The 15598-nt window shown below is 39.4% G+C and overlaps 1 protein-coding gene across 3 annotated transcripts in view; it reads right to left on the bottom strand.

Annotated features, from left to right (window-relative positions):
• The window catches only part of uckl1b (uridine-cytidine kinase 1-like 1b), an 81605-nt gene that overhangs the window by 55921 nt on the left and 10086 nt on the right, over nucleotides 1-15598 (bottom strand). The window lies entirely within an intron of this gene.

The raw sequence follows: 15598 nt of genomic DNA, 5'->3' as shown, positions 1-15598 counted from the left end.
CACCCATCAATTATAGTGACTAGCCAAATCATAGACCTCTGCCCCTTAACTCTCTGGGGTCTGAGGGTATCTTCTGGCACTCTAATGATTTTGGCATGCTCTGATTTTGCTGTCAATTTCAACAAATCTAAGCAGTATTTTCAAAGTCTTTTTTGTATTCAGCACAAGTTCAGCTACAGTAATATCCATGTAGTAATATGTCATGATTGTACTTTTAAAAAAATAACAGATACATGAAGATGTTGTTAAAAGTAGTTTTAGAACTGTGTTGGAATGTGTGAAAAAAAAACCATGACCTTACCCATTGTGTCGAACCGTTTTGGTCACTTGAGGTGATTCTGCTCAGTCTTAGGAATGTATCAAGCACAAAAACTTAAATCTGCTCCATTGATTTGGACAATTAACTGGCCATCAAAAAAAATTATGTCCTAGTGTTTTGGAATAAAGGGTTGCCTGTGGGAGGGGTATTCAATGAGAAGTTTAAAAAAATTTCCATTCATTCAATGAGAAAAGTGAAAACCCCTCCCACTGTCAACTCTTAATCCCATCAGATTAACTCTTAATCTCATCAGGTCAAGTCACAATGGATAAGGTAATGTTTTTTTCACACATTCCAACATAATTCTAAAACTGCTTTTTACAACAGCTTCATTTATCTGGTATTTGAGTCGATTCAGTGTGTCTTGAAATTAACTCTTGTACTATTTTATGCAGTTCAGATGCACAACCAACTCTGTTACTCTGATACACAATTACTCTGTAATTTTGCTCCCATTCCAACTCCAAATTTTACACTCTAAACTCAAAATAGAGCAAAATTAACTATTTTGAGGACAATACTTTTAACTCTGGAAAAATTGCTCAGTCATTTTTCCTGTGTACGCACTACAGCGCATACATATCAACCAATCTGCTCATAATAAATAGAAGAAATATTTACACTTAGTTGAGTTGATCTTTGGGTGGATCGAGTTGAAGTTCAAAATAAATAAATAAATAAATAAATAAATAAATTAATTAAAAAATGTTTTTAAAAAAGGCACCACTCATCAGTGTCGCAGTTCTCAAGACTGAACTGAATCACTGTCCTGAATCATGAAATGAATCATGAATTGAACGCGGTCCTGAATCACCCAAAAGTGCATAAAATGCACGCGCCATCTCGCAACAAGTTTTACCTCCAAATAACCTAAACTATGTCTGACAGATTTTATCCTGTTTACAGTGGGCATTCCTGAGAGAAACCAATCGAAACCGAAAGAGTGAAAGTGATTATCATGCAGTTACCATGTGAATAGTCTTTTATGAATGCGTAAGTGGGCGCTCAGTGCTCCGACTCCAGTGTGACTGAGTAAGGTGACAAGTTTTATGTTTCATCTAATTTAGACAATTTAAAAACTATAATATTATTTGGCAGTGGGCACATAGGAAAGTGTAAAGTATAACATCTGTCAATATGTTTATCATGCTTGTATGATGAAAAATTCATGAAGATATTTATCTAAATACATGACCTACTCATTCTAAACCTGTCGAGCTTTGCCGGTGAAGTTCTTGACCCCAAAGGGTTAAGCATCATGCAGCTCTCAGGACCAGGGACATCTGGAGTTTATCCCTCTATTAACAGAGCCTACCACCAGAAGATAACCTAAACAAAAACCCATTTACGGCTTAAATGAAGATAGTTGAAGACTGGGTTTTATGACTGTTTGGCAGCCTTTTTGATGCCTTACCAGCAGATGGTCTCAACAGACTTTAATTTACAACCCATTCTGACCTCAAGCTAACTTCCTCTGGAGTCTCATAAAAACTTCAGAGCAAAGATGATTTTATTCTTATTAATTACATGGCCACTTAGTCAATTCCACAAATCGTTTCAACTACCGGACCATTTTATGCTGAAATGATCTTTAACTCAATGAACAATTATCTGACCTGAAATAAAGAAACATTCTGAAACTTTGCACATGCATGCACGCGCGCGCACACACATGCATACCATGAACTCAGCATATGCTTTCAGACAGAGATTCCTTGGTCATATACCCCCTTTCCACCAAATCAGTTCCAGGGCTGGTTCGGAGCCAGTGCTGGTGCTGGTTCACAACTCATTCAACTTGCGAGCCAGCTGAGAACCAGTTTGCTTTTCCATCGCTCGCGGTGCCACGTCATTACGTCGCTGTATACGTCATTACGTCGCTGTATACATCAGTTACGTCGCTATGTTTGCTTAAACCTTGGCGCGAATATCGAAGCAAAAACAACACGGAAGAAGCAGCAGCAGCAACAACAACAATAATAATAATAATGGATGACTTCGCGTTTGTACAGCTGAGGCTTCTCGCCGCTTAAAAATGGCGATCTTTTGCGGTCGTTATTGTTGTTGGTCTTAACAACTCTGCCCCCCCACTGACGTAAGCGGTTCTTTCCTCTGGCCCAGGAAAGAGTTGGTGCTAGCCTGGAACCGGTTTTTCTGGCCCCAGAGCCAGTTCTTTGTCAGTGGAAACAGAAAACCCGGTTCCAAACTAAGCACTGGCCCCGAACCAGCCCTGGAACTGCTTTGGTGGAAAAGGGGCAAGAGAGAAGTATTTACAGTGGTGCTTGAAAGTTTGTGAGCCCTTTAGAATTTTCTATATTTCTGCATAAATATGACCTAAAACATCAGCAGATTTTCACACAAGTCCTAAAAGTAGATAAAGAGAACCCAGTTAAATAAATGAGACAAAAATATTATACTTGGCCATTTACTTATTGAGGAAAATGATCCAATATTACATTATCTCTGAGTGGCAAAAGTACGTGAACCTTTACCTTCAGTATCTGGTGTGACCCCCTTGTGCAGCAATAACTGCAACTAAATGTTTCCGGTAACTGTTGATCAGTCCTGCACACTGGCTTGGAGGAATTTTAGCCCATTCCTCCATACAGAACAGCTTCAACTCTGGGATGTTGGTGGGCTTCCTCACATGAACTGCTCGCTTCAGGTCCTTCCACAACATTTTGATTGGATTAAGGTCAGGACTTTGACTTGGCCATTCCAAAACATTAACTTTATTCTTCTTTAACCATTCTTTGGTAGAACAACTTGTGTGCTTAGGGTCGTTGTCTTGCTGCATGACCCACCTTTTCTTGAGATTCAGTTCATGGACAGATGTCCTGATATTTTCCTTTAGAATTCACTGGTATAATTCAGAATTCATCGTTCCATCAATGATGGCAAGCCGTCCTGGCCCAGATGCAGCAAAACAGACCCAAACCATGATACTACCACCACCATGTTTCACAGATGGGATGAGGTTCTTATGTTGGAATGCAGTGTTTTCCTTTCTCCAAACATAACGCTTCTCATTTAAACCAAAAAGTTCGATTTTGGTCTCATCCGTCCACAAAACATTTTTCCAATAGCTTTCTGGCTTGTCCACGTGATCTTTAGTAAACTGCAGATGAACAGCAATGTTCTTTTTGGAGAGCAGTGGCTTTCTCCTTGCAACCCTGCCATGCACACCATTGTTGTTCAGTGTTCTCCTGATGGTGGACTCATGAACATTAACATTAGCCAATGTGAGAGAGGCCTTCAGTTGCTTAGAAGTTACCCTGGGGTCCTTTGTGACCTCACCGACTATTACACACCTTGCTCTTGGAGTGATCTTTGTTGGTTGACCACTCCTGGGGAGGGTAATAATGGTCTTGAATTTCCTCCATTTGCACACAATCTGTCTGACTGTGGATTGGTGGAGTCCAAACTCTTTAGAGATGGTTTTGTAACCTTTTCCAGCCTGATGAGCATCAACAACGCTTTTTCTGAGGTCCTCAGAAATCTTTGTTCATGCCATGATACACTTCCACAAACATGTGTTGTGAAGATCAGACTTTGATAGATCCCTGTTCTTTAAATAAAACAGGGTGCCCACTTACACCTGATTGTCATCCCATTGATTGAAAACACCTGACTCTAATTTCACCTTCAAATGAACTGCTAATCCTAGAGGTTCACATACTTTTGCCACTCACAGATATGTAAAATTGGATCATTTTCCTCAATAAATAAATGACCAAGTATAATATTTCTGTCTTATTTGTTTAACTGGGTTTTCTTTATCTACTTTTCGGACTTGTGTGAAAATCTGATGTTGTTTTAGGTCATATTTATGCAGAAATATAGAAAATTCAAAAGGGTTCACAAACTTTCAAGCACCACTGTAATTATGAAATTAATGTGTATTCTTCATCTGGGTGCTTGTCTAAAGGTAATAATCAGCATTTTAATTAATGTGAATGTATTTTGCCTATGTTTAATCTAATAAGTAAATTTACAATGAATAACAATTTGTGAGTGGATAGAAATTCTATAAGTGTGTTGATGTTGTGAAGCTCTGACTCTTCTCAGTCTAAATCTGATATATAATTTGCATTAATGTGGTTATTGATTCATTTTATACCAAGTACAAAACTAGTTTAAAAAAATGTGCCTCTGGAATGTCTGGATCACATTCCCCCAGACCACCTCCCAAGGGTGACGTCAAAAGCCCACTGGTAGATTGCTATTTTGCATAATTAAATATGCATGACTAACCAAGAAAAATCTGTCATGAATGCTCAAAACTCTCAGCTCTTCATTTAACAGAAGCCTCACCAACCCATTTCATGAATCTCCAAATGGCAATTCAAGAAACCTGGAGCTCTTTGTTGTTTGCCATCTTGATACAAACCTCCAATACTGCAAATGCACAGCTTCCCGCTGCAACACATAGACTCATTCTTCAAGTAACTTTTGCCAGGAGATTCCTAAAACTTCAAGAGGACTTTCAACGCTCCAGACACGAGCTCATCTTAAAAGTGCATGAGAATTTCCAGACAAATGCATAAGTAACAAACTGCCATGCAATCATAACCTAGGTGCTTTTTAATGGTTTCTCTCCAAGTTCTTCTGCATAAGTTGTTTCCTGTGTTTAAGTCTACCACTACTCTACTGCACTGGGTCTCAGGTGTCTGTCTGGCTAAGACAGTAACTCAGTCTGATCAAGCTTTATATTAAAATCGAACTTTTCATAATTTCATTTTTACAATCCATCCATTCCTGCTATATTTTTGTGTTTTGTATTTTAGGAATAAATGCGCGTGTTATAAAGATTTGTGACTCAGTGTTTGTCTTTTCTCATGATTTCGTGCCCTGGATTGCTTGCTTTTCTTTACCGAAGCTCTTAACTAAATGCATCTTTCCCCCAAGTTATGACAGAACTCTTTTTGACTGAGCAGTGAGAGGAGTTTCACTACAGTCTTATTAGTCACCTATTTATAACGAATACCGGTGGACAGAATAGTTCCCATTTAGGTTATGTAATAATTCTGTGTTGCCATTTAATTTCCCCTTTAATTTGAGCTAAATATTCTTACAGAGGTATCCACTATTCCTTCACAATTTATCACCACATATGTCTGGAGTTTATTCCAAACAAATTTCAAGGGAATCTGATCTGTAGGAGTACAAAAATAGTTCCTAAAAGTACAAAAATTTCAAAATGGCTGACTCCCTGTTGGACAAAGCTAATACAAGCCAATGGAAAATATGTAAAACATGGTAATGGCAATTTCCCCACCAAAATCACGAATATCAGATAAACTTTGTGGCAACTACAGAAATAAACTCATTCAGAAATGTAAGATGATGTTATGGAGTCCACTGGCCACACCCAAACACTAATAACCTTTTCCTAAACTTGGATGAGTGCGCCAAATTTCCTAAGTTTTTGAGCATTGCAAAGACATTAAATATGGATTTAAATCATAGGGGGTGCTTTGGAGCCGATGAGGCACGTCTATGCCAAATTACAATTTCAAGTGTTGTGCTAAGACAAAAGCACGTGTAAAGTTTCATGAGGTTTCAGCCATTGTAAGCCCCTCAAAACACAATGTGTGAAAATGTAAAAATTCCATCCAAATTCCATCCAAAATGGTTGACTTCCTGTTGGGCAGAGTCACATATAACCAAGCGAACTTTGTCTTATATGATGAGAGCAATGACCAAACCAAAAAAATTAAGTTAAAGTCCTTCCCTCGCCATGTGGCGCATCAGCCGGCGCCGATCTCTGTTTCCGCAGCCCTCGGCCTCTCGCCTATTACATAGCTAGGGTTACAGTGGGGGGCTAGTCCTCTGGTAACCACGAGAGTTTAACTCCCCACTCGCATCTGTTTTGCAGCGTGCCTTGCCAGATGGCAGTAGGTACCATTTTTATGATAGTCTTTGGTATGACCCGACCGTGAATAGAACTCCCAATCTCCCGCCTGGACACACTACCACTTGGCCACTAGCCGGTAATGACCAAACCAAACTTGGTGCATATCTGAGCAACTTCATCCTGACCACTGCCTGCGTTTGGGGATGATATGGAGTGCCATGACCACGCCCAAGCCCAGGCACTATGTAATGTTTTTTATGCAAGTATGATGCATGTGGCAAAATTATTTAGTTTTCAAGCATGGCAAATACCTCAAAACAATTGAATGCATCAATAATAAGCCAATAATAATAATAATAATAATAATAATAATAATAATAATAATAGCAGTAACCCACAATGAGGGGTTCTCGCACCTCTGGTGCCATCACCAAATTAACACAACCAGACAATGAAACGAGTTTGTTTTTCAGGAAGCATGTGAAATGCCTCCTGACATCAGTGAATTAACAACACTGCTAATGTGTTCCAACCACATAAACCAATGTGGTGACCCTTATCTGGAATGGGGTTCAACTCCCTGATGTGTCCTTGCTTATAAAAGTGGCTAAAATTATTCTGTACAATTTCTGAACATTTCCCAGCTACACCACACAACATGTCCAAATCACCTGCTGAGGTATTGGCAAACAAGCAGAAGTACTACTGTTAAATTCACATTCGTGTGCATCTTTAGACAATATAAACATCAGTGCCATGACTCGAAATAAAACAAGAAAACAAAGACAGAACCTTTTAACGTATAAATCTCAATATGCTCAAGGACTACATACACCGACACCTAATCTTTACACCATCTGTTCATGTAACCTGCAATAGTACCGTAAACCATTTTATCTGCTGTGTAAATATGCATCTAACAAATTTTCTTTACTTCCACATATAATGGTAAAATGCACATAATATCTCATTTTCAGACATTGCCTTTACATTTGTGTGCAAAAAAAAGTAAAAAAAAAAAGTTATTAAACCTTGGAAGTATCAGTTTTTGTGCCTCAACTACAAGGACACAGTTTAGGTATACAGTGGTGCTTGAAAGTTTGTGAACCCTTTCGAATTTTCTATATTTCTGCATAAATATGACCTAAAATATAATCAGATTTTCACACAAGTCCTAAAAGTAAATAAAGAGAACCCAGTTAAACAAATGAAACAAAAATATTATACTGGGTCATTTATTTGAGGAAAATGATCCAATATTACATATCTGTGAGTGGCAAAAGTATGTGAACCTCTAGGATTAGCAGTTTATTTGAAGGTGAAATTAGAGTCAGGTGTTTTCAATCAATGGGATGACAAATCAGGTGTGAGTGGGCACCCTGTTTTATTTAAAGAACAGGGATCTATCAAAGTCTGATCTTCACAACAACATGTTTGTGGAAGTGTATCATGGCATGAACAAAGGAGATTTCTGAGGACCTCAGAAAAAGCGTTGTTGATGCTCATCAGGCTGGAAAAGGTTACAAAACCATCTCTAAAGAGTTTGGACTCCACCAATCCACAGTCAGACAGATTGTGTACAAATGGAGGAAATTCAAGACCATTATTACCCTCCCCAGGAGTGGTCAACCAACAAAGATCACTCCAAGAACAAGGCGTGTAATAGTCGGCAAGGTCACAAAGGACCCCAGGGTAACTTCTAAGCAACTGAAGGCCTCTCTCACATTGGCTAATGTTAATGTTCATGAGTTCACCATCAGGAAAACACTGAACAACAATGGTGTGCATGGCAGGGTTGCAAGGAGAAAGCCACTGCTCTCCAAAAAGAACATTGCTGCTCGTCTGCAGTTTGCTAAAGATCACGTGGACAAGCCAGAAGGCTACTGGAAAAATGTTTTGTGGATGGATGAGACCAAAATAGAACTTTTTGGTTTAAATGAGAAGCATTATGTTTGGAGAAAACACTGCATTCCAGCATAAGAACCTTATCCCATCTCTGAAACATGGTGGTGGTAGTATCATGGTTTGGGCCTGTTTTGCTGCATCTGGGCCTGGACGGCTTGCCATCAATGATGGAACAATGAATTCTGAATTATACCAGCGAATTCTAAAGGAAAATGTCAGGACATCTGTTCATGAACTGAACCTCAAGAGAAGGTGGGTCATGCAGCAAGACAACGACCCTAAGCACACAAGTCGTTCTACCAAAGAATGGTTCAAGAAGAATAAAGTTAATGTTTTGGAATGGCCAAGTCAAAGTCCTGACTTCAATCCAATCGAAAATGTTGTGGAAGGACCTGAAGCAAGCAGTTCATGTGAGGAAACCCACCAACATCCCAGAGTTGAAGCTGTTCTGTACGGAGGAATGGGCTAAAATTCCTCCAAGCCGGTGTGCAGGACTGATCAACAGTTACCGGAAACGTTTAGTTGCAGTTATTGCTGCACAAGGGGGTCACACCAGATACTGAAAGCAAAGGTTCACATACTCTTGCCACTCACAGATATGTAATATTGGATTATTTTCCTCAATAAATAAATGACCAAGTATAATATTTTTGTCTCATTTGTTTAACTGGGTTCTTTTTATCTACTTTTAGGACTTGTGTGAAAATCTGCTGATGTTTTAGGTCATATTTATGCAGAAATATAGAAAATTCTAAAGGGCTCACAAACCTTCAAGCACCACTGTAAATCAGAGTGCTGAAATTCTAAACATTTTGTGCAATTTAACCTTCATGAACAAATGGGGAGGCATGGCGGTGTAGTGGTTAGCACTGTCGCCTCATTACAAGAAGGTTCTGGGTTTGAGCCCAGTGGCTGACGAGGACCTTTCTGTGTGGAGTTTGCATGTTCTTCCTGTGTTTGCTCCAGTTTCCGCCACAGTTCAAAGACATGTGGTTAGGTTAACATGGGGCGGCCTTGGACTGAAGTGCCCTTGAGCAAGGCACCTACCCCCAGCTGCTCCCTGGGTGTTGCATAGCTTCCCACTGCTCTGGGTTTGTGTGCACGCGCATGCGTGTTCACTGCTTCAGATGGGTTAAATGCAGAGGACGAATTTCACTGTGCTTGCATGTGCATGTGACAAAGGCTTCTTCTTCAGAATGCGTAATGAACTAATACCTCTTGTGTTCCACATCACACTACATCATTTCACATATGAAAAATTTAGATTCTTGACCATGCTTCCATCATGCAGACTAAATTCTGTATGGGTGTGATAAATTATTGAGTTTTGCATAGATGGTTGCTTTACATGTCTGTGGTGAAGGTTATGAGTTTTTAAACATTAGAAGTATTAGCTTCTGTGTATGGAAGACAGAGGTATATAGGCAGGACAGTTTTGGCATGCAAGTCAGAATGCAGTTTAAACTTAATGAGCTGGTTTGTGATGCACTACTTCCCACTTGTGAAGAATATTGATGATTTCACTGTAATAGACACAATTCGTATCAGTTATGCTGTTACCTGAATAGCGGAAATGTAAAGCTCGAGACATGTCGGGACAGTTCGTCAACCTTCACCCCTGACAATCATTAGGTTAACACCACAATTAACCAAAGTAACAAAATATGATGTCTGCTTCTCTTAACCCTCTTACCTCTAAGCCATCTTGTACTATTTTTAGTCTGCCTGGTCTCCTTGGGAAACGTGTTTGAGATCAGAGCTGCCACAACACACATGCCCAGTCAGAAACACAGTTTCAGATTGGCCATGTCAGGAAAACAACCTCTGAGCGGTCAACAGAATTATCATGGAATGGATAAGAACTATGCTAACATCAAAAAATGGATAATCAAATCACAGAAGACATTCAATAGCTGTGTTATTTTCTGTCACACATGAAAACATAGACCTCTAAAATTCCAAATCAGAGCTTGATTATTCTTAAGCATGCCTAGTGACGTTAGCGAGCCCCTTGGCTAGCGCCTGCAGACAGCCTGCTGGTTAGCACCAACAGCTAGGCCTGACTTATTCTGAAGGCATTATTAAATAGTTTCAATAGCAGTTTCATCAAATTTATATGGTTAAAAGTAGTCTGGGATCTACAGACTCAAAACCCCAATAAAATGGGGAATTGAACCTGACATGGCATGCTGTACTTTTTGTATGTGTTTTTTCTATTAATTTGAACATTAAGGTCCACTGATTGAGTGGTCTACTCTGCAAGAAACATTGTGAAAAAAAAAATTGTGGCCATTTTTGAATGTCTCATCTCATCTCATTATCTCTAGCCACTTTATCCTGTTCTACAGGGTCGCAGGCAAGCTGGAGTCTATCCCAGCTGACTACGGGCGAAAGGCGGGGTACACCCTGGACAAGTCGCCAGGTCATCACAGGGCTGACACATAGACACAGACAACCATTCACACTCACATTCACACCTACGGTCAATTTAGAGTCACCAGTTAACCTAACCTGCATGTCTTTGGACTGTGGGGGAAACCGGAGCACCCGGAGGAAACCTACGTGGACACGGGGAGAACATGCAAACTCCACACAGAAAGGCCCTCGCCGGCCACGGGGCTCAAACCCGGACCTTCTTGCTGTGAGGCAACAGCGCTAACCACTGTGCCGCCCACCATTTTTGAATGTGCACCCTTTATTTATTTTTTACTGAAAAATTGAAATTGTTTTTTCTTAAAATTCTCAGTGGGTTGTGTCAGCTGTCAATAAATGCATTCCAGATGCACAGAACACGTGTTGACAAAATCAAGCTGAGAAATACACTTACAAAACCTTTCCAAATTATTTAGAATAATTTTTATGCAAAAGCTACTCTGATTTTTTTTTTGCATTTTTTCATCTTTACTTCATTAGTAATCAACTATGCCCAGAGTTATGACATCAGCCGACATGTCTTTCTTTCAGCAAACATTATAGCCATTTCACAGTAAACATTCTGAAAATGAAATTAAAATCATAGATTGTATAAATTAGTGAACATCTCATCTCATCTCATCATCTCTAGCCGCTTTATCCTGTTCTACAGGGTCGCAGGCAAGCTGGAGTCTATCCCAGCTGACTACGGGCAAAATTAGTGAACATTATCAAGATAAAATGAAGTTAAGCTTTAACTGAGCAAACTAACAACAAAATAAAAATTACTGGCAACACCATTTGTGATATAGCATAAAATTAACATTGCATTGAAAAAATAACTTATGATTTATAATGTGTTATGCATGATCGCATGCATAATCCTGTAATATTAAACATAATAGAAATAAAGTTACAGACAGTTACATCTATGTATAGATACAAATGGAGACAAGAAGACAGAGTCATCTATATCCTCCACCCTATATACCAAGTTTCAAGATATCATTTGCCACATTTTTCAAGTTCTGCTGCAGGAAACCAACCCTGCCTCTTTATACTGACCCTCAGCAGCCCATGGCATAAGCCCACTGGACCTTTGATGCAGGTGAGCTAGAAATTAAAATTTCTCACATTTCTTAGTATCAAAAGGCATTTATACATTACTTAATCAACACATATACCAACTTTCAAGACCATACCACTCATAGTTTTCAAGTTCTGCTCCGGAAACAAAACCTACCCCTAAGACTAACCTGAGAGACTGAAATTGTTTCCAAGGAAACATGAAAATTTTAAATTTTTCAAATTTCTTAGCATGAAAAGGCACATCTACATCACCTTGTTAACGTGTATACTAAATTTCAAATCCATATCATAAACAGTTTTGGATATATGCTCCGGAAATGAACTTAGAATTGTTATGCAATTAGAAACTAAGTCAAAATCTATTTTCTATGTAAAATTTGAAAAATATTTTTTTTTAAAATCCAAAATAGCAAAAGGCACCAGTTCACATGTTGCTTGATATGTATACAAAGTTTCATGAAGATATCTTCAGTAGTTTTAAAAAGATATGGCCCGGAAACAAAAACGTGACCGGACGGACGGATGGAACCTGTTTCTATATCCCCCGCAAAACTTCATTTGGGCAGGGGATAAAAAGAGTACAGTTAAGAACAAGCGTTCCTGGACTGCTTTGTACTCGTTTAACTAGTACTGGTTCAGTAAAATAACATAATGAATGTATCAAGTTATCAGGCAGTACTGCAGGTAAGTGGTGCAAGTTCTTTACTGGAAACATGTGTCGACTTTGGTCACCATCATGGTCTTCAAGTGTAAGTTTAACCCTTGAACATTTGTTGGGGTCCCCAGTGCAGAGACATGTGAGGATACTTCACACTGGCTCTCACACAGGAGTATCCTTGGGTACACATGCTTTTCCTGCAACGACAGTATTTGGTGCATTTGAATGCTGCAGGTTTTGCCTCCTTCAGCATCATGGTTGCCACTAACTTACCACCGACAAGCTCTCCGACAAAGTCAGTGGCAGAAGGGTAGGTTGGCTGAAATGTATGTGCTTGCTTGCATACAGCCAACTGATGTAGGGCTTGCTGAAGGTGCAACCGGAACGCATCTTCAGTAGGTGGAAGGCAATGCATGTCTCCTTTGATGTTACCAAAGAGATGGATTACCACCAAAGTCACACCGGTCATACAGTGACACCATGTATCGCCTAGCTGCGGTCACAACATCTTCCTGAACATCCAGGGTCACCATATCTGCACAGTGGCAGAAGGTCTGCCAGGTGATCAACAGCACTATTCCCTCTTCTGTAAGGATAGCTCACTGTATCACATGCAGTCAATATGTAGGTGCTGAGGAGCATGGATGTAAGATCTGCAGCTTCAACATCATACTTCACTGCCAGGGCTTCGGTGACTGCATGAGCTGGTAGGTAAATATCCATCTTCGGGCCATCCAGGTGTGTGCTGTAGCATATGCATATCATGATTACATCTGTGTCAGTAGCCACCACTACAGCCCATTTTTGGTGTAGGTGTTGTGCAGTGATGGGTCTTCAGTTTCAGTTCCAGACATCTGCCAACTTCCACTGGCTGAATATGATCTGGCTTTTCTTCCACCCTTCAGTGCCTGATTCTTTGCCTTACGTTGGTCCTGAAGCTCCATCCATATTCTCTCTACAGTGCTGGAGGAAAAGACTATAGTGTCATTAGGTGTCACTTCGTCTTCACTTTCTTCTTTTCCTCCACGTCTTCAATTATATACTTTAGTTCCTTCAACTTGGTGAACATACAGGCCATACTCAAATCTGCAGAGCAAACCAGGCTAGAGCATCCTTTCTGTGGAACAACCATTATATCTTGCATTTGCCATTGACTTCATAGCACTTTTGGAGTCGGGCTACCAAGGATCGAGATCTGTATGATTTAACATTGTCAATTCCATAGTTTTCCACGTATTTTTGAAATTCATCTCTCAAAGCTGGAACAAAGAATACGGCACCATCTCTCAACAGAGCCTCATCTATGTGAGAACCCATTTGGGCCAGTGCAGCATCATATGGACCTGTGTCAGTACTTTTCTATTTCTGTGTATGAACGTCTTGTCAGGTAGAAGTTCATGCAGTCTCTGTGGTACCGGAAGTCATCAGCAATCATGTCACTGCACTTGTTTTCATCAGGACCACAAATCTTGTGTAGCATATCCTCATCTTTAAGTTCATTTGATTTCTTTCAGACTGAATTCTGTCCATCATAAGTGGCGATCAAAATAAGGGATCTATTCCCCTCGGTAGTGCAAGCTTTTCCACAAATGAAGCATTCTTCCTTGATTTTGACGGGCTGTGGCATTGAAAACCATGTTTTCGGAGCATTGCTGTCTGAAGCAGAACTCTCCGTTGAGCCAGACAAAGTGTGATCTTGTTTTGCAATTTTTTTTTTCCTGGTCAACATTTTTGCAATTTCTGTACTTGGCATGACACCATGCATGCCACACATGACTCCTTTCCAGAGCTTCACATTGAGGTTCCAGTTCATTCTCAAGTCTGGATGAGAATCATCATTTCTGTTGGTTACAGCATATAGGAGTGCAGGATAGCCTTGATCTGTCAGTTTTGAAGTGGGCCAGCATTACTGTCTGTCTTCTGACATATTGGGTAAGCAATATAGTTGGTACCGGGCCGCTTTCTCTTTGGTGCCATGATTTAGGCTGCAAGACTTTGAATCTTCAGGTCCTGCAACAATCATAATTGATAGATATAGATTATGTTCACAGTCCTAAGTTTGCAAGCCAGCTGGGGAAGCCAGATCCTTGTACCTTACCACTATAATTGCAGCATCCCAAATCCTGCAGAAGAAACACAAGGGTTCATGATAAAGACACATCTTTTTGTTCTCTGTCTTTGGCCTGGAACAAGTGGAAAATCAGAAAATAACTGGAAGCTCCAATAATAACTCAGTCAGTCAATCACCTATAAAATGCAATAACAGTCAGATCAAATACACTGAAAAATGTTGACATCTCTGCCACAATTTGCAGTCTGGGGGCAGGGGTAATAAAATCACCATAGATCCATTGATTTTGGTTTGATTTTCAGCATGTTTACTATGGAATTGCTATAAATGTTTGCTGAAAAGAATGACACATTGGCTGATGTCATAACTCGGAGCATAGTTGATTACTAATAAAGTAAAAATGAAAATAATGGAAAAAATACAAAAATCAGGGTCGCTTTTGCATGAAAATAATTCTAAATCATTTGGAAAGGTTTTGCAAGTGTATTTCTCAACTTGATGTTGTCAACACATGTGTTTTGTGTATCTGGGATGCATTTATTGACAGCCTACATAACCCACTGAGGATTTTAAGAAAAAAATAATAATTTTTAAATTTTTCAGTCAAAAAATAAAGGGCGCATATACAAAAAATGGTCACAATGTTTTTCGCAAGGTTTCTGGGACAGCACACCACTCAATCAGTGGACCTTAATATCCACATTAATAGAGGGGAAAAACAAACAAAAAGAAAAGCAAGCCATGTCAGGTTCTCTCAAATTTTGATGACTGGATCCCAGACTAAAGAGTTCATTTTTATTTAGCCATTGAATTAGCAATACTGTTGTTAACATGCTAAAAACAGCGTTGTTACATAACACAACCTCATGACGTAAGCATGTCTAGATCAACCCCCAAGCTACTCATTCACTGATTGGTTGAAATCCTCTCAGTCATCAAACTACTGAAACGACCTGAAAAATCTGTTGAAAGGTACCAAAATTCATCCTATCCCCATGGACAGGGGGGTAATATGTATAATATATACAGTACCAGTTAAAAGTTTGGACACGCCTTCTAAATCAGTGTTTTTTCTTTATTTTGACTATTTTCTACATTGCAGAACGATACTGAAAACATCAAAACTATGAAATAAAACATATGGAATTGTGTAGTAAACAAAAAAAGTTTTTAAAAAAGTTTCATATTTTAGATTCTTCAAAATAGCCACCATTTACCTTAACGACGCTTTGCACACTATTGGCATTATCTTAACCAGCTTTATGAGGTAGTCACCTGGAATGCTTT

This window comes from Neoarius graeffei, chromosome 13, assembly GCF_027579695.1.
Source record: "Neoarius graeffei isolate fNeoGra1 chromosome 13, fNeoGra1.pri, whole genome shotgun sequence".
NCBI lineage: Eukaryota > Metazoa > Chordata > Actinopteri > Siluriformes > Ariidae > Neoarius > Neoarius graeffei.
The sequence above is the reverse complement of the archived record's forward strand: the minus strand, read 5'-3'. Positions and strand labels throughout refer to the sequence as shown.